Below are 17,571 nucleotides of genomic sequence, written 5' to 3'. Positions count from 1 at the left end.
TCTTCTTAATTGTTTTAATGAAGGCAATACACCTTTCCCTAGAGTATACAAATGGACTGAGACGTTCAAAACCAATCAGATAAGTGTGACAGACAGAGAAGGCTTGGGGCTGCAGGGAAGATTCCCAAAAGGGGCTGTTTGGTTGCACAATAATGCACACGTTTGCCTACACTACTTATATATCATTTAAGCAATAGTTGAGACTCGACTCTTTCTGAGTTTCACCTGTTTGAACCCTTCAGTGCTATGCTGAAAAGTCATTTGATTAAGTTTTTTGGGTAGCCAACCCATATACTTGGCAGTAAAGGTAAATTAAGCAGTCTAATCACAAAAGGTCTTTACAGATGTGAGTCCAAAAAAGGAACTGAGGTATAAATGAAAAACTTGGCCATTATATAGGTTGATAACGGGAAGAGGAGGGTTTGAAGGGACCAGAAGCAGAAGTGATGTTTCTAGGAGGCACTCTTTTCTGATGGTTTGCAGATGGAAAGAGGAGAGTTGGAATACCCCATTTATTTGAGCCCATAAAATATCTCCCATGCACGCGTGTGTGAAAATATATATATGTATATACTAGGGGGCTTTGCCCCCTGCTCACTTTGCTTACCAACCCCCTGGCCTGCGCTACATGCCAGCCACTTTGCATCTCTGTTGCTCACGTATATGGATTTCACTTTCACCAAACAACAAATCTTTTAATTCTCACGTATACGCCTCTTCATTGGGAAGAAACACTGCTTTTTCCTGATGGCAACATGAATTAGACGATCTATAAGTCTCCAACTTAAAGTTTAAATCCGAACAATATGTTCAATCTTTTTTCACCGTTTGTTTGCGCTAATGTGATCTTTACTATCATTTTTTTGAGACTTTCGAATTTTCATACTTCCATCATCTCTAACCTGCTCCTCCTGTGTATCGCGCCAAGGTTTTTGAATTCTTTACAACGTTCTACTTTGTCATCTACTCTTTGTTTTTTATTTCCGGTCCCAGGTGTGGTTAAATCTCTTGGCACAAAGTATCGTCTCACAGGACGTGAAAGTGTCTCTCTGAAAAAGTTACATCTACACAGCATTTATTATGTTATTGCAGCTACTTTTGCGAATCGGAAGCTATGTTCGCAAAAATAAAATATAATTGTCCAGTATCTAATCATACTAAACAGTGTGCCGACACACCAAAGTAAAAGCAGGTTAGAAGAGCTCCCGTTAACAAAATTCTTTTGGCTATTGAAAATGAAGAGGCATTTTGCTCCACAGTACACTGGAAACAGTTCATGTGTGAAATGACACTCTAGCAATATTACAGATGACAGACGAGGCTGCACAGTCTATGCGGAAAACTAAAGTAAGTTAACATTACTGTCTAACTGTAAATGCCGAACATAACATACCAGAATATGGTCACAGCGTTTTGACACACAGTATAATTACATTTATTTGTTTAGCAGGCACCTTTATCCAAAGCTACTTACAAAAGAGTTCAACATGATTGACTAAGCATCAGTCTTAGGGGCTGGATACAAAATGGATCACCACAATTAAACAAGTCAGCAAAAAATGGAAGATTACTGTAAGAGCCATTTGCTAGTTGTTTAAGTCATATGAAATGTCTGCCTATATATTAGTGTATAGTCTATGGGAGATTCTTATAATTGGTATATTCTAACTATTTCTTGTCTCTCTGACTATAGACTAGTCTCAGTTAGTGACCTGCCTTGCCAAGAGTAAGACATGATGGACACAAGGTTTTAAACCACGTCTGAGTGTGCCCAATAGTATGAAAGTTAACATGCTCTATTGAACATGCAGTGCCGTACGTTTAGAGCATACTGAAGGTGAAGTAAAGCATCTTTAAGTATAGAAACAACTGAAGTTTGGCAAGAAAAGCTAAGTTTAGAGAAGAGACATTTTTTCCAATTTTTTGTGTGTAACAGCCTTCTTTCTTTATTCTTGTGTGGACTGTTTGTTTTCAAAGATTTAGTGAAAATTCAGCACAAACTTTTGGACTGAGAGATTTCTTTCAGCACACATTTGGCCCATGCTTGATCCTGCCTCACTCACCAGCAGCTACAATTACAATTACTTGGTTACAAATTCTAAGAGCTAAGTTAGACATTAATTCACCAAGCAGAAGAGTTTTCAATGGCTTCTTAAACATATTGAGGAAGTCAAAATTTGTAATGGAGGTGGCAGCTTGTCCTACCTGCCAGGGGCTACATATGAAAGGGTCTGGACTGAGATTTGATACTGCACTGAGGTGGCATCACCAAATGCTGCTCAACAACAGACCACACAAGTATCCCTAACATGTGTATGTACTGACATATTGACTTCTCCATAGGCAAGCATCAAGGATTTAAACTTAAATGCCACAAGAGGAAACCAGTGTAGTGATCTGAAGAGAAAAGTGACATGTGCCTGTCCCAGTTGGTTGAACATCAGACATGCATTGTGAAACATCTGCAGTGACTTGGTGACAAGTGGTGGTATTCCTGTCAGCAGAGAGTTGCAGTAACCCAGATGTGAGAAGACCAAAGCCAGGATCTGCATGCTGCATATTCTGTCAGATATGGTCTGATCTTGTGGGTATTATATAGCGTGAATCTGCAAGACAAAGAGAACACAGCAACATGGTCCTTGAAGGACAGCTGATTATAGATCAACACCCCAGGGTTGCATACAGACTCGGCAGGTGTTAGAGATAATAAGCTGAGCTCAACAGAGATGAGGTGCTGAATAGACAGACAATCTGTGGTAACAAGAAGGTTTCTCTTTGCTAGGTTGAAGTAGAGATGGTGCTTGTTCATTTAGGTTGCACTATAAGTGAGACATGCAGATGTTCACCATGGAGTACAACGCATCACGCATATACCTTACCACCTATAGGTTAAAAGTGTAGAGCATATACTTCAAGTCAAGAAGCTGGCACTTTAATGAATTTCATTTTTGGAGTGTTGAACAGCCATAAGAGCTTCTTCAGTTTATTATGATTTCTAACTTTTTGGTGTGTTTTGAAATATAATTAAATATAATTATTTAGATGAGCTTCTTTTCCTCAGGAAAATAGATGGTACTCTACAATCTGTTTAATTTTTTCCATGCTACATTAGTGGCAATCTGGCCCTTACATCATCAAGAAAACTTGTGTTGATGCTTTTGAAAGACATTTCTTCAAAACTAAAACTAAACAGATGTCTTTCATTTGCCTGTATTCTGGCAGCATCTGTGACTTTTTTGTGGGCTGTGTCCATGCACTCCAGTTTCCTCCTACATCCATAGGGCATGCATTTAAGGCTAATTGGGGACTTTAGAGCTTTATAGGTGAAGTTACAGTTTAGATCTTCATTACCTTTATATCTACATGTGGTTTGCTTTCACTCTTTGTTTGCCCATTTCCTAGCTGCGTGGCTCATATGTTTGCATTTCATGCAAAATCAATAAAAGTAGAATAACACTTTCTTTTCAGTGTGCAATCTATACTACAGTTTCTGTTTTTTATGTTCTCCGGGTCTTAAATGAGCCACACAATTTATGGCACATTTTACTGCAAAATGTTTATGAGGCAAGGATGTTTTTATTGATGTATTTACTGTACCTTTACTGTGTATACTTTCACAACTCAACAAGAATTAAAGCAGCATAGTTTTACTGATATGGTCTGAAAGCAAATGGAGTGCAGCCAGTGGCTAGTAGTTGTTATATTATAAAATTTTAGAGCCACTAGTCTCTAATAACCTGCACGTAACTCAGTTGTATAACACTCATGACAGTGTATGACACAAAAAAGACATTATGTTTTTTTGTCATTTCTATTTTGGTTTGCTTTCACTTTTTGTTAATGTTTTTCTAGCTACACGGCTCATTATTTGCAATACCATTTCTGGCAAGGATAAAGAAAGAGCATTATGTCATTATATGTGCTGGTTATTCATGCTCTAAATGGTCGAATTTTCTTTGATGTATTGTCTGTTAGGTGGATCGACTAAGAATTATAACTATACACATTCAGAAAAATAAAATTTTGGACTGTCTTAATTGAGCTATGTTAATGGGTCAGTGACGGACAGATGGGGCTCATGCCTGGCCGGGATGCCTCTCCTGTGTATGTTCCAGGGGCTGCACATTACCTCCCCCGGACCACTTGGTGGCAGACCAACTGGGTGATTGTGGTGCCTCAGATACCTGCAGGGCTCCATGGGAGATGGAGTTCTCCACAGCCCTGTTGGGATCCTGGGTGGCCACCAGGAGGCGCTGCAGGGGTTCCTGGGCATAGACATATATAGATAGACGCCGCATTCACTGTGTTTCCCAGTTGACACAATATGTCAGCGTGTCAGTCTTATTGTGAGTGGCAAAAGTGGCATTTAAACTAATACAGGTAGACTTGGAAACTGGGTTTTCTGATGAAAAAACAATGTTTAAAACAGTATCGTTTACATACAACAGATTTTGGCGAATCGTTTAAATGCAATTATTTATATCCATTTATACACTAATAATGGAAATTATTAAATAATAATAATTATAATTATTATTATTAAATAATTCCTCCCATATAATTAACATTTCTCGGGCTACCTTCTTCCATCTCCGAAACATTTCTAGACTTCATCCTGTTCTTACGCAACACAGTACTGAAGTATTGGTTAATGCCCGAGTCATCTCACGTGTAGAATACTGTAATGTTATTCTATCTGGCACTCCACAAAAACGTATCCATTGCTTACAACTTCTTCAAAATTCTGTTGCCAGGATAATAACCTGCTGTTCTAAATTCACTGAACATATTACACCGATTCTCTCTCAAATTCACTGACTCCCTGTTAACTACAGAATACAATACAAAATACTGCTCTTAACATTTAAAGCTCCCCCCCTACCTCACTGATCTCCAGACTTACACTCCTCTCGCTCACTCAGATCCTGTAATTTGAGAGTATTTAGTCTGGCAATATGGGGCAGCCTTAGTTTGTGGGAGACAGACACAACTAAAGACATGAGCATAAAATGATGGTTGTCAGTTTCAAACTGTTTCCTCAATGTGCTCCTTGAGAAAAAACATCATCAAGTTTGAGAAATGGTAACAGCTAACAACAATCTGCATAGTTAGAGACTAAATATGTTTAGCCAAAACGTTGTTTGGAGGCTCACTTGAGCACATAAATGCATAGCTTTGCTAGCTTAGCCTGGCGTAGCTAAAGTAAAGATTATAAAACGGGATTTTCTAATGGCCAAATATAACCAAAACAATTGTTCAGCCTTACCTATGAAATGTAATCCCCCGGGATCTAGTTTGGAGCGTACAGCGGTTTGTACAATCCCAAGCAGAACATGTGTGAGGCATCTTATCCATTACTTCACTCCACAGCAGTGCCACTCGCAATATGGCGGTGATGTTGATGTGCGATTCTGCTGGTCATGAGGCGTCTAGTTATTCTATGTCTATATTCCTGGGCCTGTCTGGGCCGCAGTTCAGCCACATCCAGAGGTGCAATCGGACGCAGGTGGTCAAGCACCTGAACCACTTCTGGGTGAACTATAAAAGGGGCCAGCAGCCAACACTCCGGGAGCCTGAGTGGGGAGGAGGAGAACAACGCTTGCTGGGAGGAGTGGTGGTACGAAGAGTAGTGCGTGTTTTGATTTTGGTTGGTGCTTTTGGGACTGTGTACTGTCTGTGGGACACGAGGAAGACGTACCCCACAGGTGAAGAAAAATAAAAGTTTATTTACTTTCATACGTGCCTCCGGTGTCAGTCTGTGTCGGATCAGCGCCTATATAGGGCCTTTGTTACAGTCGCACACAGAGGACTTGAATAATTCCGAAAGAATGAACACCACAATGTAGATGTAATAGACTGGGATTAGTCTAACTCTGCCAAAATTAATTACTGCAGCTGCAAAGAAAACAAATATTTTAATTTAACCAATTAATCTTGGAACAAATATTTTTGTTACATCATTTTACCTCAAGGCAAATATTTGTTGTGTTTGATTCAACACTTTTATTTAGACTAGTTTAAGAATAATGCAATTAAAAAAAAAAAAACTGCTTTGCATAAAATGATTTAATAACATGAAACAGAAAGAATACAACATGTAGTGTAGTGCATGCAATGCTTTTGTCAGATTATTGAAGACATTCCAGCCTAAAGACATTTTGACAGCCAAAAAATAAATAAATAAAACCTCTCAAATTATCATTAGTGCATGAGGGGGTCCCCTGTGGTCCTCACTCCATTCCTGTCTCGTAGCATTTTACTTCCTCACTGGAGTGCTGCACCTCACCTGTTTGTCCACTCTGGGCGTTCATTTGGTGTTTTCTAGAACTCTGATATTTACAGAGATGAGTGCAGCGTTTAGGATTGTTATTACATATTTAAGTATTGTGCTTTCAAGGGATTCTTCATCCAAGGGTCCTATCAGGATCTTGAGGCATTTAAACACTGTGGTAACTGTTAAATACCAATATAGAGGAAATAGTAATACGCGTAATACAGTTGGAAGTGAAAACTACTGGTGATATTCTAGGTCTTTTGATTCATATTTACTACATGGAACTTGGACAGTCTGGATTTTTGCGAATGAGTTACAGTAATTTAACTGAGAGCACTGGGTTATAATGTCAGAAATAGTTTATAAAAAATCTTCTTAATTGCTTTTTAAGGCTTTTTGCGCTGAAAAGAAAAGAAGCTATAGAAAGGACAGATTACTTTGTCTGCTATTTTAATTCTATTAGGCTTCTTAAACAAAACAGAGCACACACATCTTTCAAAGATGAAGTTGTGCTTGTCTTTTACCTGGATTGTGATTATCTATTTTCTGTACTTAGAAGTAGTTTCATTGATTCACTGTGGCAATTGGGTAGCACCTAAAAGCTTTTTGTTAGATGAGAAAATAGAACAAAGAAAATATTTAAAAATAAGCCAGCAATAAGAAACTAAAAAGCAGATTGAGAGTTTTTATAATGAACACTAAAATGAAATCAATGATTGTAAAGCACTCATCATGTCTTTTAACAGAAGATCCTAAAGACTCTGAACAGAAAATGTACTAAACAAACTATATATTTCCTAGAAACAAAAAACAGTTATACTTTACCAATGAAATAGAAGACTTTATGACATACAGTTATAACAGGATGTGACATTCTGTAACTCAGCCCAATGTCTTTTGACTGGACTAAGTGATCTGTTGTGCCTCTTAGTAACTTGGGCCGCCAAGCCTCCCTCCTCTCCGTTATCCCTGTATCTCACAGTCTTAGATATTTAGGAGTGGATGTTTCTGCCTCAGTCTCAGATACATACTCTAATGACTATCATCACATCTTCACTGATGTTAAAGCTTATATTAATAATTAGTCTAAATGTTCTCTTTCCTTTCAGTCTCATGTTGCTACCACCAAAATGAATACTATCCCTTGCTTTCATTTCATACATGGTATCCTGCCACCTCTACATCTGCTGTATCTTTTGGGCTGCCTTCAGATCACTGGTTTACAGGATTTATGATATGTCAAATAATTTAAACTTAAGTATTCAACTCCAATCTGAGACAGACAGATGGCAGGAGTGTCACTGACTGGACTAAACTCCAGGCTTTTGCTTTCTGCCCTGTTTGGTCAAATCCTTTTCCCTTCCTTCCATGGCAACTTATATAATCTGTCCTTACTTCTCCACTTTCTCTTCTTGGGGGTATTTTATTTGCCTTTCTAAATTCTAAACTCTACAAGGTCTTGTCATGCTTACACACTTTGGGATCACCCAGATAGTTCAGGTAATCCATGTAATTCCACTACCAGGCAGCATGGGGCTCTGTCACTAACCACATCTCTTGTTCCCTGTACAGTGTTGAGCCATTGACAGGAGGTGACGCCTAGCCCTGCCCCTGCTGGGCAATTTAAGCCCCAACCACCCTTCCAGGAATGGGTCGATATAACCCAGAATATGAGATGTAAATGGTGTCTTTTAGACCCAAGATAGCCATGGAGATGGTGATCTCTAATGCTTTCAGGCTAGCTACACTTTTGCATGCTACTGTATGTATTGTGGCATCCGGCTGGGGCTGGAGCCTGGCCGGGACGCCCAGGAGGACCGGAGGAGGGCTTGTACCTCCTCCAGACAGTGAGGGGGCGACCGCCCTGGTTACGCTGGGGGTCACGGGTAGAGGGCTTGGAAGCCCAGCCCTGTAGGGACCTGTGGCCACCGCCAGACGGTGCCCCGGAACCTGAACAACCCTGGAGCTCAGCACTTCCGCCACACCAGGAAGTGCTGGGGGGAAGAAGACAGGGGACAGTGCTGGGAAGTAGCTGGAGCCCATCCGGGTTCCTATTTAAGGTGCCGCCTCCCTTCAGTCAGTAGCGGAAGTCGGGTGGAAGAGAGACGGAGCTGGAGAGAGGACTGGAGATGGCTAGGAGAGGGGAGGCATTGAGAGACTGTGAGGCCTGGACCTTGGGGAATCAGTGCAGGAGGCACTGGGGTTTGTGTGCACGTGAACCTTGTATTATATTAGTGTAAATAAATGAGTGTGTTGGGTGAAACAATGATGTCCGTCTGTCTGTGTCCGGGCCAGCTTCCACAGTATTTATATCTCTGAAGAATTTCTGTAAAAAGCCAAATTCCTCCCTGGGGATAAATACAATTCTATCTATCTATCTATCTATCTATCTATCTATCTATCTATCTATCTATCTATCTATCTATCTATCTATCTATCTATCTAGCCACTCTCATAGATCTAGTTGTAAGAAATAATATAACATTCCCAAATCCATATTAATTCAATTCAGAGTCACATTGAGTCCAGCTCGTGCACATGCCAGTCCTCTCACTGGGGACAATCTAGAGTTGCCATTTTATCTAATATGCCAATTTTTAAGAATTTTGGAAGAAAACAAAGTAAAACAAAGAGGAAAACCCATGGACAACCCATCATTTTCTCCATGTAGACTTCCTCAACTTGTTGAAGCCCATAGGGAACCTGAAAACAGCCATGATGAAGCTACTTTTTGGTGCCTGGTGACTTTCCTTCGGACACCACTGGGGATCATAATGAGCTAATGGCGCTGGAGTTTTTCTCGAGTGTTTGCAAATACATAAATTACCTTAGTGTTCTTTGTTATTTTATTGTGAATTGGAGTGGAGTCACAGTGAAGAAGCTGTTCTTTTATAATAACTTTCTTCTTGGTTCTTTCAGGTTTTTTTTGGTCAGCAGATATGTATTTACCTTGACTAGTGGGTTTAAATTACTTGTATAGGGAACTGGACTTTGATCTTGGCCCATTCTTTGATGTTCCCTAACCAAATCAGATGTAATTCAGCACAAAAATAGAAAACCAGCTTTGGTTAGCTTTGTCAGTTTTTGAGAATGCCATTATGCACGTTGTTTTTTTCACAGTGCATTGTGATTCTCCTCTCAAGGCTGAGTTTCTGCATTGCACAGACGGGTCTGAGGGTCATGTTGAAGGGGTGACCACCTTTAAGGGCGCTGGTTGTGCTTTTCAGTCTATTACTTGATGCTTTGATTAGAAATAAGCAGGCATGCAAAAGGAAAGGTGGATTGAAAAATGAGAATTCATCGTCTCTGTTTGGGGATATGTTACCGCACAGCCACCATTGTTGTTTTAACCTTTGCCTTTCATTACCGAGATAATCTTATCAGTCATTTTCACCAGCAATACTTAAACTACTGCGGTGGGCTGGCAGCCTGCCCGGGGGTTTGTTTCCTGCCTTGCGCCCTGTGTTGGCTGGGATTGGCTCCAGCAATGAGAAATACATAAGCTATCTTCATTCTTTGAACAAGTTGAAGCCACAGACGGCTTCTGAAAACTTGGCGCTGCTGGATCCTAAGCTCTCAATGCAGAAATCCGTAGATAAACATGGAGTATGTGAGCCAGTCTCTTTAATATTTCACATGAGGCTATTTGGTTTTCTCAAGGTTAATGATTCTTGTCCCATGAATAAAATACTAAGCCCACATTCATGAGTTCAGTTTGTTTTATATGCATCTCAAACGTCGTTTGACATAAAATATTTGGAACTTGGAAAGGAATGCATTAATGGATTTTTAGTCATAACAAAATCTACTTGGGCAATGTTGCTTATGTCCTTTCATTTTTCAATACTAAAGCATAAAAAGAGGATCCAGCTGTTGCACAGCTTTGAATGAAGTTTGAATTTTTCATCTCAAGACAGTCCAGGCTATAATGGGTCAAGCTACTCTTTCGCTAATATTTCGAGTCAGTGCCTCTCCTAAGTCTTTCTGTTAATTTGGGATCTTTGATTCAAAGATCATTCCCACTTTTTCCTCTTCATTCTTCTCTTCTTCGCTGTTCGCCCTCCTACTTATTCTCAGCCTGTACATTTTTGTATTCATAGAGAATAATGCATCGCAAATCATGTGTTAACTGAGTGTTGCTGCCTCACAGATCCAGAATCCTTGGTTTAATACTCAAAGCTGGGTGTTGTCTGTGTGGAGTTTGCTTATTTTCCTGGTGTTGTTGTGGGTTTTTCCTCAGGGTACACCGGCTTTCTTTCCATATCCACAATAGGCATGCATGCTAGTTTAAAGGTTGATTCTAAACTGAGTGAGAATTAGCACTAGGTGTACGTCCCTCCTTGTACCCTCAGGTGCCAGATCAGCTTTGGTCCCCAGTGGCCTTGTAGTGGATTAGGCAGGTGTCAGAAAGAAATTAAATAAAAATAACAGCATGATCACAAAAAATAAATTACTGTTCATTAAATCCACTAATCAAGCCCTTTGCTTCACTCGCTCCAGTCAGGAACCAGGGGCTATACTTGAAGCATCGATTACAGCAACAATGGTGGTTCACTGTAAGGCACAATGAATTCCAATGAATACTACTATTCACTTTAGATGTCTGGGAGCCAAAACTGTATGTCTTTAGAAAGTGGAAAACCGATTCAAATTCAAAAGAGCGACCCTACAAAGACAAAAGGCAGAAGGCGGCATGGCTCTACCTAACTTCCAGTTTTATTACTGGGCAGCAAATATACAGGCAATAAGAACCTGGACACAAATAGAAGAACATACACAGGCTTGGACCGCAATAGAAGTAAAATCCTGCAGTACTTCTTTGTATTCCTTGCTCTGTGCTCCAATAAACACACGTTATCGGCAATACACGAATAACCCAATTGTGCTCCACTCACTTTTAGAATCTGGAACCAATGTAGAAAGCATTTTAAGACAGAGAAGCTTCTTTCTGTGGCACCTCTGCAAGAGAACCACCTCTTTCAACCTTCACAAACATATGCAGTTTTTAATATCTGGAAAAAATTTGGAATTAACTTGCTTAGAGATCTTTATATAGACAACGTCTTTACATCCTATGAACAATTACATTCCAAATTTAACATTCCAGCTACACATTTCTTTCACTATCTTCAAATCAGAAACTTTGTTAAACAGAAACTTCCAGATTTTCCTCATCTTGCACCCTCAACCATGCTGGAAAAATTATTGCTCAATTTCAAGGAGTTAGACTCCATCTCTACAATATATAAAATCCTTTTACAATCCGTCCCTTTCAAAGATCCAAGAGTAAACTGGGAAAAAGATCTCTCAATTAATATATCAGAAAAGGAGTGGAAAATAGCAATGCAGAGAATTCACTCGAGCTCCATATGCGCAAAGCATACAATTATACAACTCAAAATTATATATCGAGCACATCTGTCTCGACTAAAACTCTCCAAAATGTTTCCAGGACATGATCCAACCTGCGAACGTTGCAACCAAGCCCCAGCCTCACTGGGTCACATGTTCTGGTCCTGCACCAAATTAACATTATTCTGGACAAAAATTTTTAATTACCTGTCAGACAGCCTTGGACTCACAATCCCTCCTAACCCATTAACAGCTGTGTTTGGGGTTCTTCCAGAGGGTCTTAAAGTGGAGAAGGACAAACAAATTGTGATTGCATTCACTACACTTTTGGCACACAGACTCATTCTGATAAACTGGAAGAATCCAAACTCTCCTCTTTTAAGTCAGTGGGAAACCGATGTGTTATATTATTTGAAATTGGAAAAAATCAAATACTCAGTTAGAGGATCTGTACAGACTTTTTTCAAAACATGGCAGGATCTAATCAGTAATATTTTAAAATAAGTTCATAAAGCACAGAGAATTTTTTTTAAATTAGGTATGTTTATAAGCCTTAAATTTGACGTTATTTGGCTTGCTCTCTCTCTCAGGGGTAGGAATCGATCTGTTCTTAACTCAATTTTTCTTTTTGTAAAATCTTGATTGCTTTGTATGGATTGTAATAAAATTAATAAAAAAAAAAAAAAAAAGAAAGTGGAAAACCGAGAATACCAGGAAAACACCAGGGAACAAAATGTAAGGGGATATTTGGGGAATGTAATATTGTCACCAGGATTCAAACTCAGGCCTGTAGAGCTAAAAGAAAGTAACTCTCCCCTACTGTTTCAAATTTAGAGTCTCATTTTATCAATCAATTTAACCACCGTGTCGCCCTTCTATTACAAGTCTTTTTGGTATATTCAAACTGCTCATTAAATTCTGCATTGCACATTAACAAAGTACAATGCTTTATTTTTCATTAATATAATAAAACACAGTGAAGTACAATTTATTCAAAGATGCAAATGAAACAGTAATATAGAGACTTTGTTTCATATGAGAGAACCCAGCCTGATGGCAATAGAAGAGGTTAGCAGCAACCTGACCTGCTTATTTTAGAACAACAATAATCAATATGCCAAATTTAAAAAAATCTAGAACTATTTCTTAGAAAGAGAACTTAATTTCTTCCTGTTTTAGATAACTGAAATTGTCACTTTTTTGTGAATTTTGGTAGGCATGTTAGGATCCTTTCTGCTGCGAAAATGGACAGACTTGACACATGTAAAAAGGTTTGGGGCAGCCACCCATATAATGTTCCTGGCTACAAATGTTTTTTTCATTCAATACAGAGCCGTTGACAGTACAGAGTCCAAGATCGAACTGATGAGGGTTGGGAAGATGGTGGCTTTAAGTGATCAGACCGGAAGTGATGTAGGGTAACTGGAAAATATGTTCTTTTGACATCAGCCTGTGTGCCGGAACCGGAAGTGACATTCTTCTTGGCGCCAGAACCAGAAGTGACGTTCTTCTGCTTGCCAGAACCAGAAGTGACATTCTTGATTCAGATAGGTTTTCTCGTGGCTGGTCTGTAGAGATAACAGGATAAGGTTTAGTGTACCCCGCCCTCCCCTGGCCTGGCGTGGGATTACCTTTACTTGGTCCACACAACGTCCCCCTACTCGCATGTGTGTGACACTGCTAAACAAAATGTGTCTTCGTGCAAGCAATGTAGCATAAGATGTCACTGTAGATTCTTTGTTGCCTAGTGTTATCCCGCCTGTTGTCACTCCAACTATTATAGTGACAGAATTGGAAGTTCTTTTAGATCCAAGATTAGTTGAGGAATATGAACCTATTTTGACCCAAAATTATCAAAGAATGGAACATTCTCAAAACACATGCCCAAGTGAGGCAGGACCCTTGATGACTACCATTTGTATCTTGTCTCAAATGCTTTTCAAATAATTTTAAATGAGATATGCAATGTTTGCCATGCTTTGCACAGATTAAAGAACAACTTGTTTTATCAATGGCTGAATTTCTCATTTCTTATCTGAAATTCATTACAATGCTTTCTTAAACCACTACAAAAATTTAATTATGTCCTTCATTTGTGACCTTTATTTTTTGTCCTCTTGTTTCTTCCTTTCTAATGATTTTCACATAGACCAAGTCTCTGTCTGACAAAATAAAAAATACAGGAGGAATAGCGCCATAAATTTCACTTAAACAGGTTGAAGAAGGCCAGAAAAAACAAGAGATTATGAAATGACGTTGAAACTTGATTCCATTGAATGAACACAATGGCAATAGGGACAGTACAATGAAAAGTTTCAAATATATCAGAAATATGGTGGAGCATCTTCAAATCCACAAGTGGCTTACTGAAAGTGTGTCTCAGCTGGAGTTTTACTACTTACAGTTGTGCTTGAAAGTTTGTGAACCCTTTAGAATTTTCTATATTTCTGCATAAATATGACCTAAAACATCATCAGATTTTCACTCAAGTCCTAAAAGTAGATAAAGAGAAACCAGTTAAACAGATGAGACAAAAATATTATACTTGTTCATTTATTTATTGCGGAAAATGATCGAATATTACATATTTGTGAGTGGTAAAAGTATGTGAACCTCTAGGATTAGCAGTTAGTTTGAAGGTGAATTTCGAGTCAGGTGTTTTCAATCAATGGGATGACAATTAAGTGTGAGTGGGAACCCTGTGTTATTTAAAGAACAGGGATCTATCAAAGTCTGCTCTTCACAAAACATGTTTGTGGAACTGTATCATGGCACGAACAAAGGAGATTTCTGAGGACCTCAGAAAAAGAATTGTTGATGCTCATCAGGCTGGAAAAGGTTACAAAACCATCTCTAAAGAGTTTGGACTCCACCAATACACAGTCAGACAGATTGTGTACAAATGGAGGAAATTCAAGACCATTGTTACCCTCCTCAGTAGTGGTCGACCAACAAAGATCACTCCAAGAGCAAGGCGTGTAATAGTCGGTGAGGTCACAAAGGATCCCAGGGTAACTTGTAAGCAACTGAAGGCCTCTCTCACATTGGCTAATGTTCATGTTCATGAGTCCATCATCAGGAGAACACTGAACAACAATGGTGTGCATGACAGGTTTGCAAGAAGAAAGCCATTGCTCTGCAAAAAAAATTGCTGCTCGTCTGCAGTTTTCTAAAGATCACGTGGACAAACCAGAAGGCTATTGGAAGAATGTTTTGTGGAAGGACGAGACCAAAATAGAACTTTTTGGTTTAAATGAAAAGCATTATGTTTGGAGAAAAGAAAACACTGCATTCCAGCATAAGAACCTTATCCCATCTGTGAAACATGGTGGTGGTAGTATCATGGTTTGGGCCTGTTTTGCTGCATCTGGGCCAGGACGGCTTGCCTTTATTCATGGAACAATGAATTCTGAATTATATCAGAGAATTCTAAAGGAAAATGTCAGGACATCTGTCCATGAACTGAATCTCAAGAGAAGGTGGGTCATGCAGCAAAACAACGACCCTAAGCACACAAGTCGTTCTACCAAAGAATGGTTAAAGAAGAATAAAGTTAATGTTTTGGAATGGCCAAGTCAAAGTCCTGACCTTAATCTAATCGAAATGTTGTGGAAGGATGTGAAGTGAGCAGTTAACGTGAGGAAACCCACCAACATCCCAGAGTTGAAGCTGTTCTGTACGGAGGAATGGGCTAAAATTCCTCCAAGCCAGTGTGCAGGAATGATCAAAAGTTACCGGAAATGTTTAGTTGCAGTTATTGCTGCAAAAGGGGGTCACACCAGATACTGAAAGCAAAGGTTCACATACTTTTGCCACTCACAAATATGTAATATTCGATCATTTTCCTTAATAAATAAATGACCAAGTATAATATTTTTGTCTCATTTGTTTAACTGGTTTCTCTTTATCTACTTTTAGGACTTGAGTGAAAATCTGATGATGTTTTAGGTCATATTTATGCAGAAATATAGAAAATTCTAAAGGGTTCACAAACTTTCAAGCACAACTGTAAGTCAGAGTGTTGGAAACTTTTTTCAATAATGTATCAAAATGTAGAGATGGGTTTATTGAATATCTTATTACAGAAAAAAGGATGTAGTGAGAAGGCAAGCAAAATAACACCTTTTATTGGCTAACTAAAAAGATTACGATGTGCAAACTTTCGAGGCAAGTCAGGCCCCTTCTTCAGGCAAGATGTAATACAGAAACTGAAGTTCCCTGTGTTTATATACACATTAGGACAAGAAACAACATTGGAAAACCTTTAAGTGAGATATCTTAAATGTAAAAAAATAATAGACCTCTTCAAGCTAAGCTTACCTGAAGAAGGGGCCTGACTTGCTTCGAAAGTTTGCATATCGTAATCTTTTTAGTTAGCCAATAAAAGGTGTAATTTAGCTTGACTTCTTACTACATCCATAATGGCTAACACAGTACAATATCCTAGTACTATAGAGAAAAAAGGCAAATATTGCAAGAAAAAGAAAAGACAATGGTAAGTTTCATAATTTAGAATCTCTCCTACAACTAAGAAAAAAGAACACCTGAACAAGTCTTGGCAGATGTGTACAACAGACAAAAATAATTTTTGTCTTGAGTGTGAAGAAAAACCATCTCTATGTGTGGAAAGTTGTTTAAATCATCATTCATAAGATTTAGTGTCAATATATTTGCATAAATGTTTGTTCTGTTTCGCCAATAAATATTATGTTCTGTGATACATTGATTTTTTATTCTTATTTCAGATGCCAGCTATCCTCTGTTTACATCTGCTACCCACCTGTATTTAGCACTGTAGGCCTGAAGATGATTTCTGAGATAATTTGTGGGTGATATCCATCTATAGAGAGACTACTATGTGTTACCTTGTATTTAACAGACAACATGTTAAATTCCACTATCTGTGTGCATCTGTTGCCACTTGTATTTGACCTGCATTGGAGCTGTTCATATATATAGTATTTTAACAATCACTGACATGATAATAGTCACACACAGTCAATTGTGTACACATTGGGAACAGCCGAAATGCCCCACTTGTTTATTATGGTCTGTCTACACCAAATGTAGTTAAGCTTCAAACCTGGCATACAAGAAATGTTTAAAGGTTAACATGCCTACTGCCCCTTTAAGGTTGTTACAAACCACAGGAAGCACCTACACAAACAACAGACACTGGTATGCTGATCCTGCATACGTTTCCCCTGCAAACTAACAATCTAAATATTCCTGTTCTCCTGTACTAACTCCTACTTATTCTCTCCATGTGACAGCATCCACTGACCATCCTTCCTTCTCGCTAAGGTTCTCAAAAGAACTTCTGCCTCCTCTGTCAGCCCTGGAAAAACAATCTGTTGACTGCTACAGTATCTAATTCAATAACAACTGATCTAGTGTTCAATTAATGAGTTTTCCATTTTGTTTTCCTGTTCCTTGTTGAGGTTTGCCTGTTCTTTGGATTTTGCTGTTTTTTCTTTAACTTCTAGTTTTGGATTTGATTTTGTGTTTGTTTCCTCTCTAAGAAGACCTTACTTAACCTCATGTTTTGTTTGTTTTTAGTAGCTAAGATCTTGGCTTGGAAATAACTTTTTATAATTTGACACATGGCAGCGTATTATATTCCTAATCTTATGTAGAAGAGTGCTTTAAACTGGTGGATTCAGGGAAAGTTGACATGGAAGGAAAGAATATATTTTTTTTCTACAATCGGCTTGCTGAGTCCTCATCCTTGACCTCTTTAAGACAGACCACCAAGGGCAGTGCTAAAGTAATTTTTTACACTCTGTGATTAAAAATCTTTCCTCACATGAATTTGTATTATTGCTTGTCAAGGGGCACATACAAACTGCCTAAACCACCCTTATAACCAGAAATGGAAGTTAAGATGCAAGGTTTTCATTCATAAAATAATATTTTTTTCATAAGGATGTCCTAAAATAACCCAA

Source organism: Polypterus senegalus, chromosome 1, assembly GCF_016835505.1.
Source record: "Polypterus senegalus isolate Bchr_013 chromosome 1, ASM1683550v1, whole genome shotgun sequence".
NCBI lineage: Eukaryota > Metazoa > Chordata > Cladistia > Polypteriformes > Polypteridae > Polypterus > Polypterus senegalus.
The sequence above is the reverse complement of the archived record's forward strand: the minus strand, read 5'-3'. Positions refer to the sequence as shown.